At 45.8% G+C, this 23,142-nt stretch overlaps 1 long non-coding RNA gene across 1 annotated transcript; it reads left to right on the top strand.

Annotated features, from left to right (window-relative positions):
* The first annotated feature begins 469 nt into the window (after window positions 1-469).
* LOC140733222 (uncharacterized) lies at window positions 470-20,309 on the top strand. Its single transcript, XR_012100246.1, has 2 exons — window positions 470-782; window positions 18,528-20,309. It is a non-coding gene; the product is annotated as an uncharacterized lncRNA (long non-coding RNA).
* The last annotated feature ends 2,833 nt before the right edge of the window (window positions 20,310-23,142 follow it).

The following is a 23,142-nucleotide window of genomic DNA, read 5'->3' as shown; positions in this document are numbered from 1 at the left end:
GAATGAGTGGAACTGTTGAAATTCAGACCTGACCTGGGCATTGTAGAGTGGAATGCTGGTTGTTACTTAATTCCCTCAGCCAGATATAAAACATGATCTTCAGCACAGATGACAGTTGCATTTGTTTGTCTCAGCCTTCTCACCCATCAGCTGCTTCGCTGCCCTGTCTGTCCCTCACACATTAGTGCGTGCTACCTCAGTCAGCTGTGGAGCCCTGTGTCTCCGTTGTGAGTGAGGACTATGCCGGCTCTGTTCCTGCTGCGCTCCCTCCTTGCCGGCCTGCTGCGGAGCAAGCTTCTCCTCTCCAGCCTTCAGTTTGTCAGGAAGTGGCTGGCTACGCTCAGCGCCCTACTTCGCCCGCTGTTCCAACGCGCCTGGGGCCGCCTCAGGTCCCTGGACACCAGGAGTGCCATCCTCTCATGTGTATTGTGGGCACTGGAGATGCAGAAACGGGACTCAGATCGCTGAGACGCTGTCGTGCCTGCGGTGGAGGGGTTCGACATTTCACCTTGCAGAACAAAGCGTCGCCCTTTTCAATCGTGCAACGAGTTGACCCCCACCAGGTTATGCCGGGTTCGGAGCAGGGCAGCGTCACTGCCAGGATGGGAGGACGAGGACCGGAGGGAGCTCCTGCGCCGCGTCAGGAACGTGACCAGCTGCAGCTCACCAGGAGGTGTGGTGAGGGCCAGCCTGGCATGCGGGTAACACAAGCAACGGCATCGGTGCCAGTGTCGGGGGAGCTGGAGTCTTCCATCTCCAGGCAGACAGTCCCAAGCACCAAGGTAAGCAGCAACACCTCGACTGGAGCATTTACAAACTCTGCATGTCCATCACCCTGTGTAAGCCAACTAAATCTCCACTCCACAGCCCGTAACCGTGGGGTTCTGCACTGTAAATTCACTTTGAACAGACACTTCCACAGTGTTGCTGTTCAGCATGCTCACTCTGCCAGCCAAGTACTTACTCAGCAATGGGTATCCCACAGTGCGGAGCTCCCTCAGCACTCCCCTGGTTATCGTGATGTGTTCCATCAGCACTGACCCTCCAATGTGTTTCGTTCCTTCAGTCCTATCCCCTTGATAGTGTAATGCACCTTCAGCATGGTGTCTCTACAAATGCAGTATTTCCTCTCATGGCTTTTCCTTCTTCTGTTCTGTCCTCTGATACTGTGTCCACCAGCACTGTCGTCCCCCCCCGTAATCCAGTGCCCACCAGTACTGCCCCCCCCGTAATCCAGTGCCCACCAGCACTGTCCCTCTGGTAATCCAGTGCCCACCAGTACTGCCCCCCCCCATAATCCAGTGCCCACCAGCACTGCCCCCCTGTAATCCAGTGCCCACCAGCCCTGTCCTCTCTGGTAACCCAGTGCCCACCAGTACCCCCCCCCCCCCGTAATCCAGTGCCCACCAGCCCTGTCCTCTCTGGTAACCCAGTGCCCACTAGTACTCCCCCCCCCCGTAATCCAGTGCCCACCAGCACTGTCACTCTGGTAATCCAGTGCCCACCAGCACTGGCCTCCTCTGGTAATGCAGTGCCCACCAGCACTGTCCCCCCAATAATCCACCATTCTCTCAACTTGACTTTTTGATCATGCAGTTCTATCTGATAGTTTCCTTTTACCCACTTTAAGGACCATGACCCTCACGGCACTGCCTTTCTGTGTGTGGCCTGCTCAGCTGAGTATTGTGTTATACCCATGGGAGGTTGTAGTTGGGGGGAGTGGAATCGGGGGGCATGTGGAAGGGTGAAGTGAGTGGGACGAGTTTAGGTATCTGTGGAATGGAGACAGATCCTCCAACAGTCAGATTCTCAGCTGGCAGATACAACAGGGGCAAATTTGTACTGGCATATCGACCCTGCGGAGAGCTCTCAATCAGGCAGGACCCGCCATTGTCACTCAATGACCTCTTCCTTAGTTCTAACTTCCGCCAGCAATTAACACCAGTTAATGAGGGGATCACAGCAAGCAGTCCATCTCAAACTCTTCACATTAGGCATTAAGTGGCATTTTCTGGTTTGTAGCCTGACCACAGAATTTGGATTTCTGTACATTTGCAAGCCCTATTGGTTTGGAGAAAACCACACTCTGGGATCTTTTTGATAGGATTGTACTTTACGGCCTCCAAGAGTCAGCAGGGACCGGAGGAACAAATATGTAGGATAATCACAGATAGCTATAGGAAGAATAGGGCTGTAATAGCAGCTGATTTTAACTTTTATAATATTAACTGATGTAGTTCTAGAGAGTTAGATGGGGTAGAACTTCAAACACAAGAAAATCAGCAGATGCTGGAAATCCAAAGAAGAACACATACAAAATGCTGGAGGAACTCAGCAGGTCAGGCAGCATCTATGGAAAAAGAGTAAACAATTGGCGTTTTGGGCCGAGACCCAATTTGTGTTGAACTTGTTGAATGCGACCAGGAAAAGTTTTCTCAAGCAGTAGGTAAATGCATTTTTTATTCCATTTAAAATAATTACTTTTCAAATTCCCAACCGGAACAGAATTCCAGCAGAACAGCCAGCTTGCAATTGCCTTCAGTCTGGAGAAGCAAGCCACTTGGCTGTGGAATAACCGGATACCGGATTATCAGCTTACTGTGGCAGCCTTGGTTTACATGGACAGATTGGGCCCAAGGGCTCTTTTTGTCCTCTTTAAACAGCTGGAAAACGACCCATTTATTCCTGCACTCTGTTGACCAGTTCTCTCTCCATGACACTGTATTGTCATCAGTACAGTGCACTCCCATGTTTTAATGACTCTTTTGTTCAAACATCCAAGATAGATAGAATTAATGAAGAACTGCACAAAGACTGACAATCAATGGGCAAAAGATGATAAACTGTGCAGATAAAATAAACAAACAGACAAATAAATAAATAGTGAGAACAAATTGTAAAGTTCTTAAAAATGTGTCCAGAAGTTGTGAAATCAGTTCAGGGTTGAGGTGTGTGAAGTTATCCGCACTGGTCCAGGAGCCGATTAGTTGTAGAGTAGTAACGGTTCCTGAACCTGGTGGTGTGGGTTCCTACTCCTGCCCAATAGAAGTGAGTAGCGAGCATGGCCTGGGGCGTGGGGTTCTTGGTGGGGGCTGCTGCGTTCCTTCTGCTTAGTGGTGGGGACATCCTTTCCTGTGATGGGGCTTATTGCTTTTGAGGCCTTCTGAAAGTCCAACTGGTTTGCCTCTCTCTAGTCTGCTAGTTACCGCCTCCAAATTCAAAACCTCAGAACAGATTTGGTGAACATGATTTCACTTCGATAAATCCATGTTGACTCAGTTTAGCCCCGTTACTCCCAAATGCCTTTTAACCACGTCCTTAGCCACTCCTTGAACCAGTGGCCAGTGAGAGTGGAGTGGGGGGGGGGGGGGTGAGGAGGCAGGAGAGTGGTGACCAGTGTGGAGAGGAGGAGGGAGGGCTGTAGTGAGGTGAATATTCATGGGAGGGAAGGAACAAAGTACTTCCATATGTTCAAGCAGTTTGGTAAATTGGATTATGGTCATATGTTCTGTGAGAAAATGAGCTTGCAGATCACCTGTACAGGTTACTTCATTACAACCGCGCATTGAGGTATACCAAGTAAAATAACAGAATGCAGAATGAAGTGTTACAGTTACAGAGAAAGTGCAGTGTAGACAGACAATAAAACACCAGGTGGTAACGACACAGGCTGATGTGGGTCCACCTTACCACACTGGGGAATGACACTGCCGTCTCATTGCAGGGGCAGAAGCTGCCCTTGAGCCTCTGCTGGTAAGAGCTTTCAAGCTTTTAAATCTTCTGCTGATTGGAGGGATGAGGAGAAAATGTCGGGGGTTACATTGGCTATTTCACTGAGGCGGACACAAGTGTAGACAAGGGAAGGGTCTTGGCCCGAAACAGCAGCTGTTTATTCATTTCCATAGGTGCTGAGTTCCTTCAGCATTTTGTGTGCGTTGCTCTGGATTTCCAGCATCCGCAGACTCTCTTGTGGTTTTGAGCAGTGTAGACTGACAGTTTGTTGACCGGACTAGAGCCTCACTAGTCAGTCTTGAATGGATGGATCAGGGCTGTCTCCACATTTGAGAGATCTTACTGGACAAGCCGGGAAATGGAGGCCACCCCTGCTCGTGTCGGGCAGTCTCGTGTGTTGGTTGAAGCCTAGCAGGAGAGTGTGAATACAGCTGGCTGAGGTACAGAGTCCGGGGAGAGGGGGGGTCCCAGCTTGGTACAGTGTGATAGAGGAAGGAGTTCATGCAGTGACTGGTGCGAGGGAGTGTAACAGAGATTAGGAGTTACTGAAGATGGTTGGGACAAGGGGGAATGGATGGTTCACAGTCAGAGAAGGGGTGATACAGGTTTGGGGAAAGATGCAAGGGTTAACGTTGGTAGGGAGAGGTGGTACTGAGGCTGGAGAGGGAGTGATACAAATTCCGGGGAGGTGAATAAGGCTGGGGAGTGATATGCGACTGGAGTGAAGGTGATTGAGACTGGTGAGTGACGTTGGATGGGGAAAGGATTGTATTAATGGGACTGACCAGAGTGATTTGGGATGAACGGGTGGAGGGGGGGAGGCAGGTAACCTGGCAGGGGTTCCGTGATCTCAAGGTTGTGTCCCTCACTCAGCTGTCTTGTCCTTAATCTTTGGCACCCAGGCAGAGCCAGACAGAACTGCTCTTCCGTCTCCGTGCTGGCCTGGACTCTGCACTCTGAGAGGAGGGCAGCAATGCAGAGAAATGCGAGAGGTGCTGGAGGGTTGCATAGAGTGGATTTCTAGTTAAGGGGAGATGCAGTGAATGTGTTTAAAACTATCCAGGTTTCAGACAGACTAGGGAGGGGTGTGACTCACTGACCACATGCCCAGATCCGGCTGACTGCATGCAGTCCCAGTAGGAGATATGGTTTTGCTTTTGACGGGAGGGGTGGAGAAGAATTCAAATCAGCATGTTTTTACAGTTCTGAGCGGGCAAGAACTAGAGTGGAACCAGAACAAGCAAATGTTAGTGGTTTGGCTTGGCCTGTGGGTGGGGGTGGGGGGGTGGGTGGAGAGATCTGAGGGTTACAGGGCTCTGGGAAAGGCAAATTCAGCCTTGCATCTTCAGTCCAGCACGGCAGGGAGTGCGATGTCAAGTTCAGGAGCATCAAAGCAGATGCAAGAGGACAGCTTGTGAAATCTGTGAGCAGACTGTATATAGGCCAATATCCTAGTCTGTTGGAAGCTGATTTAAAATAGGTTATCGACGGGACAGCTCCAAATAGGGTCATATTCTTTCTTTCTTTTCTCTCTCTCTGTTGTACCCCTCTCTCCTCTCCCCCACCTTCCTCTTTCCCCATCTCCCTCTCCCTCCCCTCTCCCTCCCCTCTCCCCTCTGCCCCTTCTCCCCCATTCATAACATCATGGAGTCACCCACACAGAGTCGGAGTCGTGCAGCATGAAAGCAAGTCCCTCAGGCCAGCTTGCCCGTGATGTAACGTGCCATCTTGCGCTCGGTACTCTGACTGATGAACGCAAGTGAGCCACCCTGTCATCACTTTCTGACCCGCCACGTCCACTTCCTCTGTGACCAGGCTCACAGTGCCCAGCTCTGAAGGACCCTGAAGAAACAGGTTGCCAGTTTTGGTGCCTCATTTCTCTGGTGACACAGCTGGGTCCTGTGGCTCTGGAGTGGCATCTTGTAAATGGAAATTACTTACCCCATTGCTAAAACCATGGGGGGCCAGGAAGCTAGCAATGTGAAGAAGCCCTTTCAGAAGAAACAGAAAATCCTGGAGACACTTGGTAGACAGCCAGTGACAGTGGAGAGAGAAACAGGTTTCAGGCCAGTGATGTAAGCAATGGCCACAGAATGCTGGAGAAACGCAGCATCTACGGAAAAGAGATTTCAGGTCAGTGATGTTGATCACAGCCCGGGGAACACATTTGCTCAGAACACTTGCTTGTGAAGGTTTGTCATTTTAAGTTTCAGTCTCATGCAGCAATGACTCTGGCCTTGGACTCTGACACAGTCGAAATGAAGCTCGGTGTCAGCAGACCAGAAGACAGTGAATGTAGTGCTTTCATTTAGGAGAGAGAAGGGACAGCAGACATGCTTGGTCAAGCGCCAGCTGTCGAAGACTGGCAGAAGTACGTCATCAAAGATGGCATTTGTGTACAATTTCTGAAAGGGAATTTGACAGAGACGTTTTGAGAGTGGTTGGACCTAACAGAATGCTCAGGAGGGCACGTGGATGCATGGAGAAGACGCCGCTAATTTGTTCATCTTTAAATTGAGTTCAGTATTTAACTTTAACCCCCATGAACATGCTAGTTGCTGTTAATGACTGCTTACAAGTGTTGGATTAACATTTAACCAGCAGTCCGGTTGGTACAGGCAGGCTAGATTTAGACGAGGTTAGCCTGGGTTTATTTATTAATATGTCTACATTGAAACGTCTAGTGAAATGCATCATTTGCGTTAACAACCAAGACAGTCTGAGGATGTGCAAGAGTCACAGTGCCTCCCCAGTGTATAACAAAACAGTAAAACCAACTCCCCCCAACCACCATCTCCAGACCTTGTCCCCTGGGCACGTCGATCCTGGTCCTTGACATCAGGGATCTCCAGACCTTGTCCCCTGGGCACGTCGACCCTGGTCCTTGACATCAGCGATCGCAGGTCTTCATTCTCAGTGCCTGCCAACTTGCCCTCTGTTTCAGAGATCACTGCCAGCAGGATATGAATTCGCACCTGGGGAGCAGCTGTGGCTAAAGGAGGTTTAATGGCAACAAGGCACTTTTGACTGAGGTTTTATATATTCTGTTTTGGAAACTTTGTGCCATTATTTATTGCCCATTGGTAATTAGAAAATGGTGCTGAGTCACCGTCCTGAACCATTGCAGCCCGTCTGGTAAGGACATTCCCACAGAGTTCCAGGATTTAGACTCAGCGACATAGAAGGACTAGAATCAGATTTATTATCAGCAGCTTACATAATGTGAAGTTTGTTGTTTTGTGACTGCAGTACTGTGCAAAATCGTAAAATTAATAGAAATGACAAGAATAAATACAATGCAAAGAAGAGGAATAGTGAGGTTCATGGAACTTTCATAAATCTGAAGGTGGGGGGGAAGAAGCTGTTCCTAATCTGCTGAGTGTGGGTCTTCAGGCTCCTGTACGGCCTGCCAATGGTTGTAGTGAGAAGAGGGCATGTCTCAAATGGTGAGGGTTCACAGTGATAGCTGGCACCTTCCTGAAGCACTGTCTCCTGGAGACATTCTCGCCGGTGGGAACTGACCAAGTCTACAATCTTCTGCAGCCTCGTGTGTTCCTACGCATTGGAGCCTGTATACTTTGTGATATATTGAATCCCCTCGAACGCCTATCGAAGTACAACCACAGCTGTACCTTCTTCACCATTGCGCCAACGATGTACAATGGAGCAATGACCTATTTCCAAGGCAGCTTGGAGGGAGCCTATGGTATCGAAGGTTCCGAGGGCCTGGTGCTTTTGTTTCCTGCTGATCAAGGTTGCAGGCTTTGGAGGTGTTGCTGGGTGCATAAGTGCAGCATATTTTGTAGATAGTACACTACTGGAGAGAAATGAGTATGTAGGTGGTGGAAGAGTTCGCAATCGGACGGCGTGATGTATCCTGGATGTGGAACAGGCTTTCGGTTTTAATGTTAGCGGTGGGGAAAACACAGGTATGCGGTCAGCACACGGTCACCTGTGTCTTGTACACTGTATCGTGTCATCCCAAGTGCAGTACCCAGTCCCTCGATCGTTGAAAGCAAGCATTCCTCGTCACCCTGCCAATCTTTACTGGCACTTTCAGGGAATATTTCCAGTAATCCAGCCCTGGGAACTCTGAAAGCACCTCACTGCAGCCTTAATAAATGAGCAGTGAAGGTAGTTTAGCAAAGGTTTAATTGGCACGGATGCGATGCCAGGTTAAACTGCATCCACTCCGGTTCAAAACACTGAGCGGGACTTGATTGAAATACACCAGGTTTGGATGTGAAACTCTGAGTAATTGTTTTAACATAAACTGTCATACATGTAAGGCAGAGAAACAAAATATTTCTCATGAATTATGATGCTTTGGAACTCTCTTCCGCAAAAGGCAATGGAAACAGCCTTAGAAAATTTTAAAGGCAGTGGAGGTCTTCATAAGCAAGGAGGTAATAGTTTATTGGTTGAAGACGAGAATAGAGCTGAGAAAGCAGTTAGATCAGAACTGTGATCGTATGAAATGGTGGAGCAGGCTCCAGGGGTCAGATCTTGTTCTGAATTCATATGTTACTCTGAGCACTGGGACAGGAAAGATAGTGGGTAGGAGGAGGAGGAGGGGGTAAACAGAGAGGGGCAGTGTGAAGGTTGTGGGAAGAAGGGGACAAAGTGGGCGGTGGGGGGTAGTGAGAAGAGCAGAAAGAGGCAGTGAGGGAAAGGAGGATGCTGGGGAGGGCATAGGAGGCAGTTGATGGTGGGCAAAGGGAGGGCCAGGGAGAGGGGGGCAGAAGAGAGGAGCTGTGGGAGGGAGTGTGTGGAAAGGAGAGGACAGTGTGATGAGGAACTGATAGGGAGGGGTTATTAGTGTTGGTTTATTACTCTCACATGAACCAAGATATATTGTAAAGCTCGTCTAGAACACATCACATCATTACACAGTGCTTTGAGCTAAAACAATGACAATGCAGAATAAAGTGCAAAGTGTAGTTCTGGTGAATGATAAAGTGGAAGATCGTGACGAGGTGGACCTTGAGGGTCTCACTGCACAAGAGTCTGATAGCAGTGAGACAGACGCGGTCCTCCTCCCCGGTGGGACGTGAGGGTCTCACTGCACAAGAGTCTGATGGCAGTGAGACAGACGCGGTCCTCCTCCCCGGTGGGACGTGAGGGTCTCACTGCACAAGAGTCTGATGGCAGTGAGACAGACGCGGTCCTCCTCCCCGGTGGGACGTGAGGGTCTCACTGCACAAGAGTCTGATGGCAGTGAGACAGACGCGGTCCTCCTCCCCGGTGGGACGTGAGGGTCTCACTGCACAAGAGTCTGATGGCAGTGAGACAGACGCGGTCCTCCTCCCCGGTGGGACGTGAGGGTCTCACTGCACAAGAGTCTGATGGCAGTGAGACAGACGCGGTCCTCCTCCCCGGTGGGACGTGAGGGTCTCACTGCACAAGAGTCTGATGGCAGTGAGACAGACGCGGTCCTCCTCCCCGGTGGGACGTGAGGGTCTCACTGCACAAGAGTCTGATGGCAGTGAGACAGACGCGGTCCTCCTCCCCGGTGGGACGTGAGGGTCTCACTGCACAAGAGTCTGATGGCAGTGAGACAGACGCGGTCCTCCTCCCCGGTGGGACGTGAGGGTCTCACTGCACAAGAGTCTGATGGCAGTGAGACAGACGCGGTCCTCCTCCCCGGTGGGACGTGAGGGTCTCACTGCACAAGAGTCTGATGGCAGTGAGACAGACGCGGTCCTCCTCCCCGGTGGGACGTGAGGGTCTCACTGCACAAGAGTCTGATAGCAGTGAGACAGACGCGGTCCTCCTCCCCGGTGGGACGTGCTTTCTGGCTTTTGTATCTTCTGCCCGATGGGGGACAAGAGGATGTCTGAGGTGAGTGGGTCTTCGATTATACCGGCTGCTTTACTGAGGTAGACAGAGGTATAGGCAGAGCCTATTGGGAGGAACTGCTTTACTGAGGTAGACAGAGGTATAGGCAGAGCCTATTGACACCTGTGATGTGCCAATCCGAGGTGTGTCTGCAGCTCTCTGCGGCCATGTGCATGTAGTTGACGTACCATCCGTTATGCATCCAGACAGAATGATTTCTATGGTACATTGAAAACATTGGTAAGAGTCGACAGGGCATGTTAAGGAAGTAGAGGTGTTGTGAGCTTTCCTGGTGACGATATCAACGTGGTTGGATCAGGACGGGCTATTGGTGTTTCTCAACCCCTCAACCTCAATAGCATTAATGTGGGCAGAGCACGTTCACCATCCTCCTTTCTCAAGATAATGACCAGCGTTTTGGTTGACATTGAGGGAAAGGTTGTTGTCGTGTCATAGGCTCTCCATCTTCCGCCTGTACTCCGACTCGCTATTTAAGATGTGGCCCTTTTCAGACTGAGTGAAGATGGAGTTTGAGCTGAACTTGGCCACACAGACAGTGGAGTAGGGGGCTGAGTTGTGGAGCACCAGTGTTTGGAATCATTGTGGTGCAGGCATTGTGGCTTAACCTTACTGACTGTGGTCTACCGGTCAGAAAGTCAAGGGCCTAGTTGCAGAGGGAGACATCAGCTCCTAGAGTCTGGAAGTGGTAGGAGAGCAGTACGAGGACGTTGGGAAGGGGTCATTTGAGGGATAATCAGATGGAAGGCAGTTCAAAGGGTATTGGGGGGGGTGAAGGAGAGATGGAGTAAGGTGAGCTAATGGAGAGCAAGAAGACTAGAGTAAGGGGAGGACAGGGCATTTGGAGATGTAAGAACAAACCGAAAGGCTAATTGGAGATGGTGTCTGAAATAACAGGCAATTTCGTAAAAGTGGTTCACTGGTCTATCTGAATGTAAGTCTAGTCCCGTTTTAATATTCTCAGTGGATGAGATTACACAGAGACAGTAAAACTAAGTTTTAACAATAGAATGCTGGTTAATTAGATAACAGACTAGCCCTTGATTACAGAATAAAGAACTCACCTGCGAGTTTAACTGAGGCTGGCTCTGAAGCTTAGCAGGGAAGGGTAAAGCAATAGTGATACCTGACTCTTTAATTGGGGGACATACGAAAGATTCTTCTGCTGTGTGATGCACCATCAATAACTCACTCTGAGACGTAAGAAACGAGGTATCAGCTTTTATTGACAGGAAGAATGAACAACACTACATCCTGGGGAATGAGGCAGGGCAACAGGCCTCAATCGCCTTTATACAGGGGTCTGTGGGAGGAGTCACAGGAGCAGTCAGCAGGGGTCTGTGGGAGGAGTCAGCGGGGGTCTGTGGGAGGAGTCAGCAGGGGTCTGTGGGAGGAGTCAGCAGGGGTCTGTGGGAGGAGCCACAGGAGCAGTCAGCAGGGGTCTGTGGGAGGAGCCACAGGAGCAGTCAGCAGGGGTCTGTGGGAGGAGTCAGCAGGGGTCTATGGGAGGAGTCAGCAGGGGTCTGTGGGCAGAGCCACAGGAGCAGTCAGCAGGGGTCTGTGGGAGGAGCCACAGGAACAGTCCAGACAGGTATATGTAGTTCACCACACTGTGAAAGAGATATCAGGATGGAGTCCTGATGAAGGGTCTCGGCCCAAAATGTCGACTGTTTACTCTCGTCCATAGATGCTGCCTACCTCCGGCATTTTGTGTGTGTTACCTTGATTTCCAGCATCTGTAGGCTTTCTCTTGTTTGTGATCAGAAGGGTGTGTTGCCTCCTGGTTGCTGGGGTCGAGGGTGGCTGCAGATTGTTGTCAAGGGGAGGGTGAGCAGCCAGAAGCTCTGGTGCACATTGTCACCAACGACATACAGGGGAAGAGGTCCTGCACAGTGAGGCTGAAAAGCAGGACTTCAAAGGTAGCAATCTTGGGATTGCTCCTGGTGCCAAGTGCTGGTTCGGGCAGGAATAGGAAGATGGAACAGATTAGTGGGTGGCTGAGGAGGGCAGGGTTTCAGGTTCTTGAATCAATCTCTTCTGGGGCAGAGGTGACCTGTACAAAAGGGATGAGTTGCACCTTAACTTGAGGGGAAGCAGTATACTGGCAGTTCGGTTCATCAGTGCTAGCTGGAGGGGTTTGAAGTAATTTAGCGGGGGGATGGAAACCAGGCCAGATTGAGAGGAAGGTAGGCATCATGCCCAGGAAGAACAGGGTATTAGAATTATGGGACGGATGGGTTGAAGTGTGTATATTTGAATGCTCGGTAAGGGTGATGAACTCAGGGCATGTTAGTACATGAAACTATAATGTTGTGACCAAAACAAAGACTTGGTTGAAAAATGTTCCAGGGTTTCAAAGTTGTAAAACAGATAAGGAGCTGGGAGGAGTTTGCTACTAATCAGCTGCACTTAGAGGAGACCTAATGGAGGTTCAGCCACTGTCTCTGCAGTATCCAAAATAAGAAAGCACTATCACTCTGAGCCCCCAGGACACTGAGCAACAAAAACGCAGACAGATTAGGCAAATGGGTAAAACCAGTAGGGTGATAATGGGCGACTTCAACTTCCCTAATGAAGACTGGGGACCTTCTTCATGCACGAGGTTTAGATGAGGTTTAGATGATTTAGAGGTTCATGGTTTAGAGGTTTAGATGAGGCAGAATTTGTTTGGTGCATCCAGGACAATTTCTTGTTATGTAGATAGTCCAATAAGAGGAGTGGCCATACTGGACACGGTGTTTGGTAGTGTAGGGTTCAAAGAGTGGGGTTTCCCTCCACTGATGCTGCCCTCACCCACGTCTCCTCCATTCCCTGAATGTCTGTGCTCACCCCATCTTCCTGCCACCTAAACAGTAATAGAGTCCCTCTTGTCCTCACCTACCCCATGAGCCTCCACATCCAATACACCATTTTCCGCAGCTTCTGCCATCCTCAAAGGGATCCTACCACCAATCGTATCTTTACTTCCCCCTCTACACTGTCCACTCCCTCCGTGATTCTCTTCTCCATTCACCCTCCCCCCACTAATCTCCCTCCTGGCACTTGTCCCTGCAAGTGGCCGAAGTGCTACACCTGCCCATTCACCTCCTCCCTCACCTCCATTCAGGGCCCTCAACTGTCCTTCCAGGTGAGGTAACACTTCACCTGTGAATCTCCTGGGGTCGCCTATTGTGTCTGGTGCTTCTGATGTGGCCTCCTCTACACTGGTAAGACTCGTCATAAATTGGGGGAGAACTTCGTCGAACACCTCCACTCCATCCTCCAAAAGCAGAACCAAACGGTGGCCAAACATTTTAATTCCAATTCCTATCTCGTTCAATATGTCAGTTTATGGTCTCTTGTGGCCATCCTCAGGGTGGAGGAAGAACAGTTTATATCCCATTTGAGGAGCCTCCAGCCTGATGGCATGAATATCGATTTCTCCTTCTGTTAAAAAAAAATTCCCTCCCCCTCCCCTCTTCTTCTATTCCCCACTTTGGCCTCTTACCTCTTTTCACCTGCCTATCGCCTCCCCTGGGTCCCCTCCTCCTCCCCTTTCTCCCATGGTCCACTGTCCTCTCCTATCAGATTCCTTCCTCTTCAGCCGTTTCCTACCCACCTGGCTTCACCTATCACCTTCCAGCTAGCCTCTTTCCCCCTCTCCCATCTTTTTATTCTCATATCTTCCCCTTTCCTTTCCAGTCTTGAGGAATAGTCTCGGCCCGAAGCATTGACTGTTAATTAACTTCCGTTTGCTGCCTGACATGCTGAGTCCCTCCAGCAGTTTGTTTGTGTTGTTCTGGATTTCCAGCATCTCTTGTGTTTATGGACACATTTGGGTTGTTTTCTCTGCGGTGGTGGAGGCTAAGGGGAGATCTAATGAACATTTATAAGATTATGAAATGACCATAAGACCATAAGACACAGGAACAGAATTAGGCCATTCAGCCCATCAAGTCTGCTCTGCCATTCAATCATGGCTCATCCTATTTCCCCCTCCTCAGCCCCACTCCTCGGCCTTCTCCCCATAACCTTTGATGCCGTGTCCAATCAAGAACCTGTCAAGCTCTGCCTTAAATACACCCAACGACCTCGTCACCACAGTCGCCAGTGGTAACAAATTCCACAAATTCACCACCCTCTGGCTAGAGAAATTTCTCCTCATCTCTGTTTTAAATGGACGCCCCTCTGTCCTGAGGCTGTGCCCTCTTGTCCTAGACTCCCCCACCATGGGAAACATTCTTTCCACGTCTACTCTGTCTAGGCCTTTCAACATTCGAAATATTTCAATGAGCCCCCCCCCCCCCCATCCTTCTAAATTCCAGCAAGTACAGACCCAGAGCCATCAAACGTACTTCATAGAATAAACACGAGGAAATCTGCAGATGCTGGAAATTGAAACAACAGCACACACAAAATGCTGGTGGAACACAGCAGGCCAGGCAGCATCTATAGGGAGAAACATTGTCGACGTTTCGGGCCGAGACCCTTCATCAGGACTAACCGAAAGGAAAGATAGTAAGAGATTTGAAAGTAGAGGGGGGAGGGGGAAATGCGAAATGATAGGAGAAGACCGGAGGGGATGGGGTGAAGCTAAGAGCTGGAAAGGTGATTGGCGAAAGTGATACAGAGCTGGAGAAGGGAAAGGATCATGGGACGGGAGGCCTCAGGAGAAAGAAAGGAGGGGGGGGGGGGAAGCACCAGAGGGAGATGGAGAACAGGCAAACAACTAAATATGTCAGGGATGGGGTAAGAAGGGGAGGAGGGGCATTAACATTGACTTCTCTAACTTCCGTTAACAGATGCAGGATGTTCCGTTTATAATTATTATTTTTTTTATTAGTTTTTTTATGCATTTTCTACATTGCTACAGATAAAAAAAACCCAAATCAAAATGAAGAACCTTAATACAGTGCAAAAATAAACATACAATGATAATATAATACAAAATAAGATAGTTGAGAAAGCACCCAAATTGAAGATATGTAAAATTAGTATCCTCCCCAAGCCCCGCAACAAAAAAGAGCTCCAGACCAACCACAACACAATATAGAGACTATAAATCAGGACATTCAAACCCCCAAAACTGTAAATACACTTAAAAACAGAAGGTATTAATGCCTACTACCGAAAAAAAACCCTAGTCAAGAGGAAGGTTATGAAAGTACTCAATAAAAGATCCCCAGACCTTATGGAACTTTATATCCGAATTAAGAACTGAATAATGAATTTTTTCAAGGTCTAAGCAGGCCATAATATCGTTAAGCCATTGAACATGCGTGGGCGGGGCAACATCTCTCCATCTAAGGAGGATTAAACGTCTAGCCAGGAGAGAGGCAAAGGATAATATTCGACACTTAGTGGGACTCAAACGTAAATCTGTCTCACCCAAAAAACCAAACAGAGCAATTAAAGGGTTAGGTTCTAGGTGGTGATTCAGAATATAAGATAAAGTGATGAAGACATCTTTCCAAAATTTCTCCAAGCTAGGACAGAACCAGTACATATGAATAAGAGAGGCCTCGCCCCTTTTGCATTTATCACAAAGAGGACTAATATTAGGGTAAAATTGAGATAGTTTAGATTTAGACATATGGGCTCTATGAACAATCTTAAACTGTAAAAGGCAATGGCGAGCACAAAGAGAAGTTGAATTAACCGATTTGAGAATCGAGTCCCAAGTCTCATCAGATAAGGAGATATTTAAATCATGCTCCCAAGCCATTCTAATTTTATCCACAGGGGCACGTTGTAAGAGTGCTAATTTATCACGAATAAATGATATTAAACCTTTACCCAGTGGATTAATAGAAAGAAATAAATCCATAACATTTTTCTCAGGCATTTCAGGGAGGTTAGGAATTAAAGGATTAATGAAGTGTCTAATTTGGAGATATCTAAAAAAATGAGCATTAGGCAGATTGAACTTAGCAGAGAGCTGTTGAAAAGATGCGAAGCGATTATCAATAAAAAGATCTTCAAAATGTCTAATGCCCTTCCTATACCAATTATGGAATGCTGAATCATACGTAGTAGGTAAAAAAAGGTGATTATGTAAGATAGGGCTAGAAAAGAAAAACCATAGAAACCATAAAATTTCCTAAACTGAGCCCATATACGCAAAGTGTGTCTAACAAGAGGATTAACAATTAATCTGGACAAGCTACTAGGGAGTACAGAGCCAAGAAGTGCAGAAATAGATAAATCTTTAGTGGAACTCAACTCCATTGCCACCCAATTAGGGCACTTGGGTTGGCCATGGAAAAAAGACCAAAAGGTAGCACAACGTATATTAGCTGCCCAATAATATAAACGAAAGTTGGGTAGAGCCATGCCACCCTCTTTTTTAGATTTTTGGAGATAGACTTTATTAATTCTAGAGCGCTTATTCTTCCACAGATATGACAAAATGATAGAGTCTAAGGAATCAAAAAAAGATTTAGGAATAAAAATTGGGATTGATTGAAATAAATATAAAAATTTAGGGAGAACATACATTTTAACAACATTAATACGACCTACCAAAGACATAGATAGAGGTGACCATTGTAACAGACTCTGTTTTATAGAATATGAAAGATTGGCAAAATTTTCACGAAAAAGATCTTTGAACTTCCTTGTGACTGTAATCCCAAGATAAGTAAATTGATTATGAACTACTTTAAAAGGGAGATCACGAAATGTTAATTCTCGTGCTTCTTTATTAATTGGGAAAAGTTCACTCTTATGTAAATTAAGTTTATAGCCAGAAAACTGGCTAAACTGATCAAGAAGTGAAAACATTGGAGGTAAGGATGTAGACGGATTTGAAAGAAAAAGTAATAAGTCATCAGCATAAAGAGAAACTTTATGCTCAATACCCCCCCCTCCAAATCCCGGTCAGTTCAGGACAATTTCGAAATGCTATCGCCAAAGGTTCTATAGCCAAATCAAAGAGAAAGGGACTTAAAGGGCATCCCTGACGAGTGCTACGTTTGAGGTTAAATAACTGGGATTTCTGAAAATTAGTCAAAACAGAGGCAGTAGGACACAGATACAGCAACTTGATCCAAGAGATAGAACTTTGACCGAGGTCAAATTTTTCTAAAACTGCAAAAAGGTAGTTCCACTCTATACGATCAAATGCTTTCTCCGCATCAAGGGAAATAACACATTCAGGAATCCCAGTTGAAGGTGAATATAAAATGTTAAATAAATGCCGAATATTAAAAAAAGGGAGATGGTTTTTAATAAAACCAGTTTGATCATCAGAAATAATAGAGGGAATAACAGTTTCTAATCTATAAGCCAAAACTTTGGCCAAGATTTTAACATCAACATTAAGCAAAGAAATCGGCCTATACGAGGAACACTCTGTTGAGTCTTTACCCTTTTTTAATAAAAGAATAATAGATGCCTCATTAAAAGAGGGTGGCAATTTACCGTAATTAAATGAGTCAGATAATACTGAGAATAACTGAGGAGAAAGAAGTGAAGAGAATGATTTATAAAATTCTACGGGGAACCCATCAGGTCCAGGAGATTTCCCTGAAGACAATGCAGACATTGCAAAAGATATTTCTTCTGATGAAATAGGCGCATTAAGTTTGGCTTTAAAATCAAGTGAAAGCGAAGGAATGTTCAGATTATTTAAAAAATGATCAACAGAGATATTCTCATTCAGAGATTCAGAGGAATAAAGTCGAGAATAAAAATTTTTAAATGTGTCATTGATTTCTAAGTGATCCGATGTAAAGTCTCCATTCTCCTTCTGGATCTTTGTAATATGTTGTTTAGCTTTGGAACGCCTCAGCTGATTGGCTAGAAATTTACCAGATTTGTCACCATGAATATAAAAGCGACTCTTACTTTCAAGAAGTTGGCGTTCGACAGGTTGAGTAGACAGAAGATTAAATTTAGTTTGAAGTTCTACATGCTTCTTGTATAATTCAGGATTCTTAGTTTGGGCATACAGTTGATCTAATTCTTTAATCTGATTGATGAGGTCTGATCGATCTGCACAAGACTTTCTATTAAGATTTGCTGTATAGGAGATTATTTGACCCCTCAAATATGCTTTCATGGCATCCCAGACAATCTGGGATGACATTTCAGATGACGTATTGGTGTTAAAATAAAAGGTTATCTGATCCTTGATAAATTTTAGAAAATCATCATCTGATAATAAAGTCGAGTCAAAACGCCAGTGTTTATTCCTCTGAGGGAGACCAGGAAAATTTAAAGACAAAGTAATTGGGACATGGTCAGAAATCAGTATACTCTGATAAACACAAGAATAGACAAATGGAATAAGTTGATTATCAAGTAAGAAGTAGTCAATTCTAGTAAAGGTATGGTGAACATGTGAAAAAAAAGAATAATCTCTCTCAGTAGGATGAAGGAAACGCCATATATCAGAGATACCATAATTAGAGAGAAAAGAGTGAATAGCTAAGGAAGATTTAGTAGGTAATCTAGTGACAGAAGACGATCGATCCAAATTAGGATCTAACCAACAATTGAAATCACCACCCAGTATAAGAGAGTATGAGTTTAAATCTGGTAGTGAGGAGAAAAAACGTTCAAAAAAATTAACATCATCAAAATTGGGAGCATACAGGTTTGCTAGTACAACTTTAGTATTATATAATTTACCAGAAACAATAATAAAACGGCCATTTGTATCAGATATCTTATTATGGAGTTCAAAAGGAATATTTGAATTAATAAGGATGGAGACCCCCCTAGCTTTGGCGGCAAAGGATGAATGAAAATGCTGACCCGCCCACTTTGACAAAAGCCGAGAATGATCAAAACTACGAATATGAGTTTCTTGAAGGAAAGCAATGTCAGCTTTGAGTTGTTTAATATGCGAGAAGACCTTCCTTCCATTTATAATTAAACCAATATATGCATGACTGTTTTTAAGCTTCTCAGAATTCTGATTGCACAAAATAAACTAATGAACATGTCTTCTGCAGAACTTGTTGAAACTCTGCTTCATTTCAACCCAAAGTCAATTCTGAGAACATGTCAGATGTCACCATCCTCTCCAAGAAGAAGAAGAAATGCTGATAATAACATTGCATTGAAAATTCCTTTCAGTTGGTGCATAGCTAGATGTTTTCTTCTGGGATTTTGTGAACGACTGCATCCCTGCGAGGTTGTCTGAGCTAATCTTGGCTCTACACCTATGGTATCGGGCTGCTGCACCATGGACTTCACTGGCATGAACTGTACGGGTGGAAAACATCTTTTGTTGAAAGTAGACAGAGTGCTTCCCACACAATTCACTACTACTGACAGGACTGGGAATCTCCCATGGCACCTCTTTGTATCTTGTCAGACAATAATCCTCAGTTTGATTTTACATAAAGTGAGCCTTTCCTGAAACAAAATGGGGGTTGGCCACATTTTATCTCCCAGAATATCATCTTCAGCTAATGGTGTAGGTTGCACAAACCTACAAGTGGGCTGGGACAAAACAGGATTTCAGTCTCACATCTTCTTGGCTAACTGGAACACAGCTCACAGAGTGACCAAAGTTTATTTTACTTGTTCTCCCGTTTTTCCAGGGTAATTGCAGCAGCTGAGGATTCAAGATAACAAGCCTGTTTGGATATTCTATCCTAGGCAGAGGGAATGGCCCGTACTTCAGACACCTTTTGGGCTCCTGGAGAGACCAACAAGCATGTGTCCTTTGACTTACACAATACTGGTGGAAAATAGACATGTTCACACCCGTGGAGCAGCTCTGAACAACTCACATATTCTTATTGACCAACAGAGCCACACAGAGATTTGTTCCTGTTTGTCTGTGAGTAGCGGAGCCCATTACTCAGTCTGTCAGCCTGTTACTCTGCAGCATCTGGAACCTGAGCAGAGATCCCCAGTACAGCAAAGGAAGACAGCAGAGACTTGATCCTTAAACTGGAAATATCTGACTCTGTTCTTTTTTTAAAAAAAAAATCTTTTTTATTAGTTTTTCAAAACATTTTACAAAATTAAAAACCCCAAATCCCAATGAGGAGCATTAATACAGTGCAAGATTAAGCATACAATAACAATATGCTACAAAGGAAGAGAATTTAACAAAAAAGCACCTAAATTGAAGACAAGTGAGCTTAGTGTCCTCCCCAAGCCCCACAACACAAGAAAAAAACAACAACAACTCCAGACCAACCACCACACAGTATAAAGAGTATAAGTCCGGACAGTCAAACTCCCAGACTGTGAATACACTTAGTAACAGAGGATAATAATGCCTACTACCAGAAAAAAAAGGGAGCTGAAAGCAAGGGACCGAAAAGAAGAAAAAAAATGAACGAAAAAAACCCTAGTCAAGAGGAAGGTTATGAAAGTACTCGATAAAAGGTCCCCAGACCTTATGGAACTTTAGATCCGAATTCAGAACTGAATAATGAATTTTTTCGAGGTCCAAGCAGGCCATAATGTCGTTAAGCCATTGACTCTGTTCTGTCAGTTGGTGACTAATTCTGTAAGTGGGCAGAATGATTGCAAAAAATTCCTGAACTTGTTCTTGGGTTGAACACCTATGCTGCACCTCAGGTGTGAGTGACTGTTATGTTTTGTGTTGAGTGGTAATAGCTTGCATGCTCTTGTTAAGCGAAATTTAATCTGAAGACTCAAATGCAGTACATTGAGTGGTAAAACTGGGTTTGCCTGTGGCCTTACAGCTGGCTGATCAACAGCTGACTAGAACAGTGAAATAGAAGGATAAATAAAGATGACTGCATCCTGCATCTCTGTCTCCTTCATTATTAAAACAAAGGTTGTGTCTTATTTGCCATGATAAAGAGGGAGGCCATTTGCCAGCTCCTCACTGACCACTCCTCATTTCTTCACAACCCAGCAACTTACTATCCCTCACACATGCCCATCATCATTATAATTATTACTGGGTTCCACCCAGGAACACACCCTTCCACCCCTTCAGGCCATGACACTCCGCAATCCCTTGATTGAAAGCTAGCCTAACCACAGGATAATTTACAAAGACCCAATTAATCCATAAGACATAGGAACAGAATTAGACCATCTGGCCCATCGAGTCTGCTCTGCCATTCAATCATGGCTGTTCCTTTTTTTTTCTCCTCCTCAACCCCAGTTTCCGGCCTTCTCCCCGTAACCTTTGATGCCATGTCCAATCGAGAACCAATCAATCTCTGCCTTAAATACACCCAACGACCTGGCCTCCACAGCTGCACGTGACAACAAGTTCCACAAATTCACCATCCTTGGGCTAAAGAAATTTCTCCACTTCTTTGTTTTGAAAGTGCACCCTCTATCCTGAGGCTGTACCCTCTTCTCTGAGACTCTCCCACCATGGGAAACTTCCTTTCCATATCTACTCTGTCTAGGCCTTTCAACATTCGAAAAATTTCATTGAGATCCCCCTTCATCCTTCTGAATTCCAGTGAGTACAGACCCAGAGCCATCAAATGTTCCTCATATGATAAGCCTTTCATTCCTGGAATCATCCTTGTGAACCTTCTCTGGACCCTTTCCAATGCCAGTACATCTTTTCCAAGATGAGAGGCCCAAAACTGTTCACAATACTCAAGGTGAGGCCTCACCAGGGCCTTATAAAGCCTCAGCATCACATCCTTGCTCTTGTATTCTAGACCTCTTGAAATGAATGCTAACTGGCATTCATGCCTTCCTCACCAGTGACTCTACCTGCAAGTTAACCTTTAGGGTGTTCTGCACAAGGACTCCCAAGTCCCTTTGCATCTCAGATTTTTGGAAAATAACCCGCACATTTATTTCTACTACCAAAGTGCTCGACCATGCAATTTCCAACATTGTATTTCATTTGCCACTTTCTCACCCAATCTCCTAATCTCTCTGTCCTTCTGCATCCTACCTGTTTCCTCAACACTACCTGCCCCTCCTCCAAACTTCGCATCATCTGTAAACTTGGCAAGAAAGCCATCTACTCCATCATCTAAAGCATATATGTCAAACTCAAGGCCCGCGGGCCAAATCTGGCCCGCGGTGGAATTATCTTTGGCCCGCGAGATAATATCTAATTACTATTAAAGCTGGCCCCAGTAATTGAAGCGCCTATGGCGTATGATATGGCTAATGCTGAGTTTATTCAGGTACCAGGTTTTTGGGTTTTTAGTGTTTATTCGGCAGTCTTCTTCATAAGAAACGGAATTTGTAAAGTGAAACACTTTGTAGTTATAGCAGAGACTGAGACACATGAGAGCAGGCTGAAAAAACGGAGGCAACGAAAGCTGCGTTTGCACGCGTCCGACTGATCCGGCCCGCATGAAGCTGCATTTTGCTCAATCCGGCCCGTGACCTAAAATGAGTTTGACACCCCTGCTCTAAATCATTTATATGCTGCATAAAAAGAAGTGGTCCCAACACCGACCCCTGTGGAACACCACTAGTTACTGGCAGCCAACTAGAAAAGGATCCTTTTATTTCCACTTGCTGCCTCTTATCAATCTACGAATGCTCTAACCATACAGTAATTTTACTGTAATACCTTAGGCTCTTAACTTGGTAAGCAGCCTCACGTGTGGCACCTTGTCAAAAGCCTTTTGAAAGTCCAAATATACAACATCCGCTGCATCCCCTTATGTGTAATCTCCTCAAAAAATTCCAACAGGTTCGTCGGGCAGGATTTTCCCTGAAAGAAACCATGCTGACATTGTACTGTCTTGTCCTGTGTCACCAAGTACTCCATAACCTCATCCTTAACAATTGACACCAACATCTTCCCAGCCACTGAGGTCAGGCTAACTGGTCTGTAATTTCCTTTCTGCTGCCTTCCTCCTTTCTTAAAGAGTGGAGTGACATTTGCAATTTTCCAGTCCTCTAGCACCATGCCAAAGTCCAGTGATTTTGAAAGATAATTACTAATGCCACCACAATCTCTACCACTACCTCTTTCAGAACCCTAGTGTGCAGTTCATCTGGTCCAGATGAATTATGTACCTTTAGGTCTTTCAGCTTTTTGAGCACCTTCTCTCTTGTAACAGTAACTGCACTCACTTCTCTTCTCTCACACACTCCAACATCTGGCACACTGCTAGTGTCTTCCACAGTGAAGACTGGTGTAAAATACTCATTCACTTCATCAGTCATCTCCTTGTCCTCCATTATTATTTCCCCTGCCTCATTTTCTAGCGGTCCTATATCCACTTTCATTTCCCTTTTAGTTTTACCATACTTGAAAAATCTTTTACTATCCACTTTGATATTATTTGCTAGTTTACTTTCATATTTCATCTTCTCCCTTCTAATGATTTTTTTAGTTGCTGTCTGTAGGTTTTTAAAAATTTCACAGTTCTCGATCTTCCCACTAATTTTTGCTTTGTTGCAAGTCCTTTCTTCTGCTTTTACAATAGCTTTGACTTCCCTTGCCAGCCATCATTGTACTATTTTATCATTTGAGTACTTCTTCATTTTTGGAAGACACATGTCCTGCACCTTTCTCATTTCCCCCAGAAATGCACGCCACTGCTGCTCTGCTGCCAGTATCTCCTTCCAATTTACTTTAGCCAACTCCTCTCTCATACCACTGTAATTTCCCTTACTCCACTGAAATCCTGCTATATC

This window comes from Hemitrygon akajei, chromosome 9 (genome assembly GCF_048418815.1).
Source record: "Hemitrygon akajei chromosome 9, sHemAka1.3, whole genome shotgun sequence".
Classification (NCBI taxonomy): Eukaryota; Metazoa; Chordata; class Chondrichthyes; order Myliobatiformes; family Dasyatidae; genus Hemitrygon; species Hemitrygon akajei.
The sequence above is the reverse complement of the archived record's forward strand: the minus strand, read 5'-3'. Positions and strand labels throughout refer to the sequence as shown.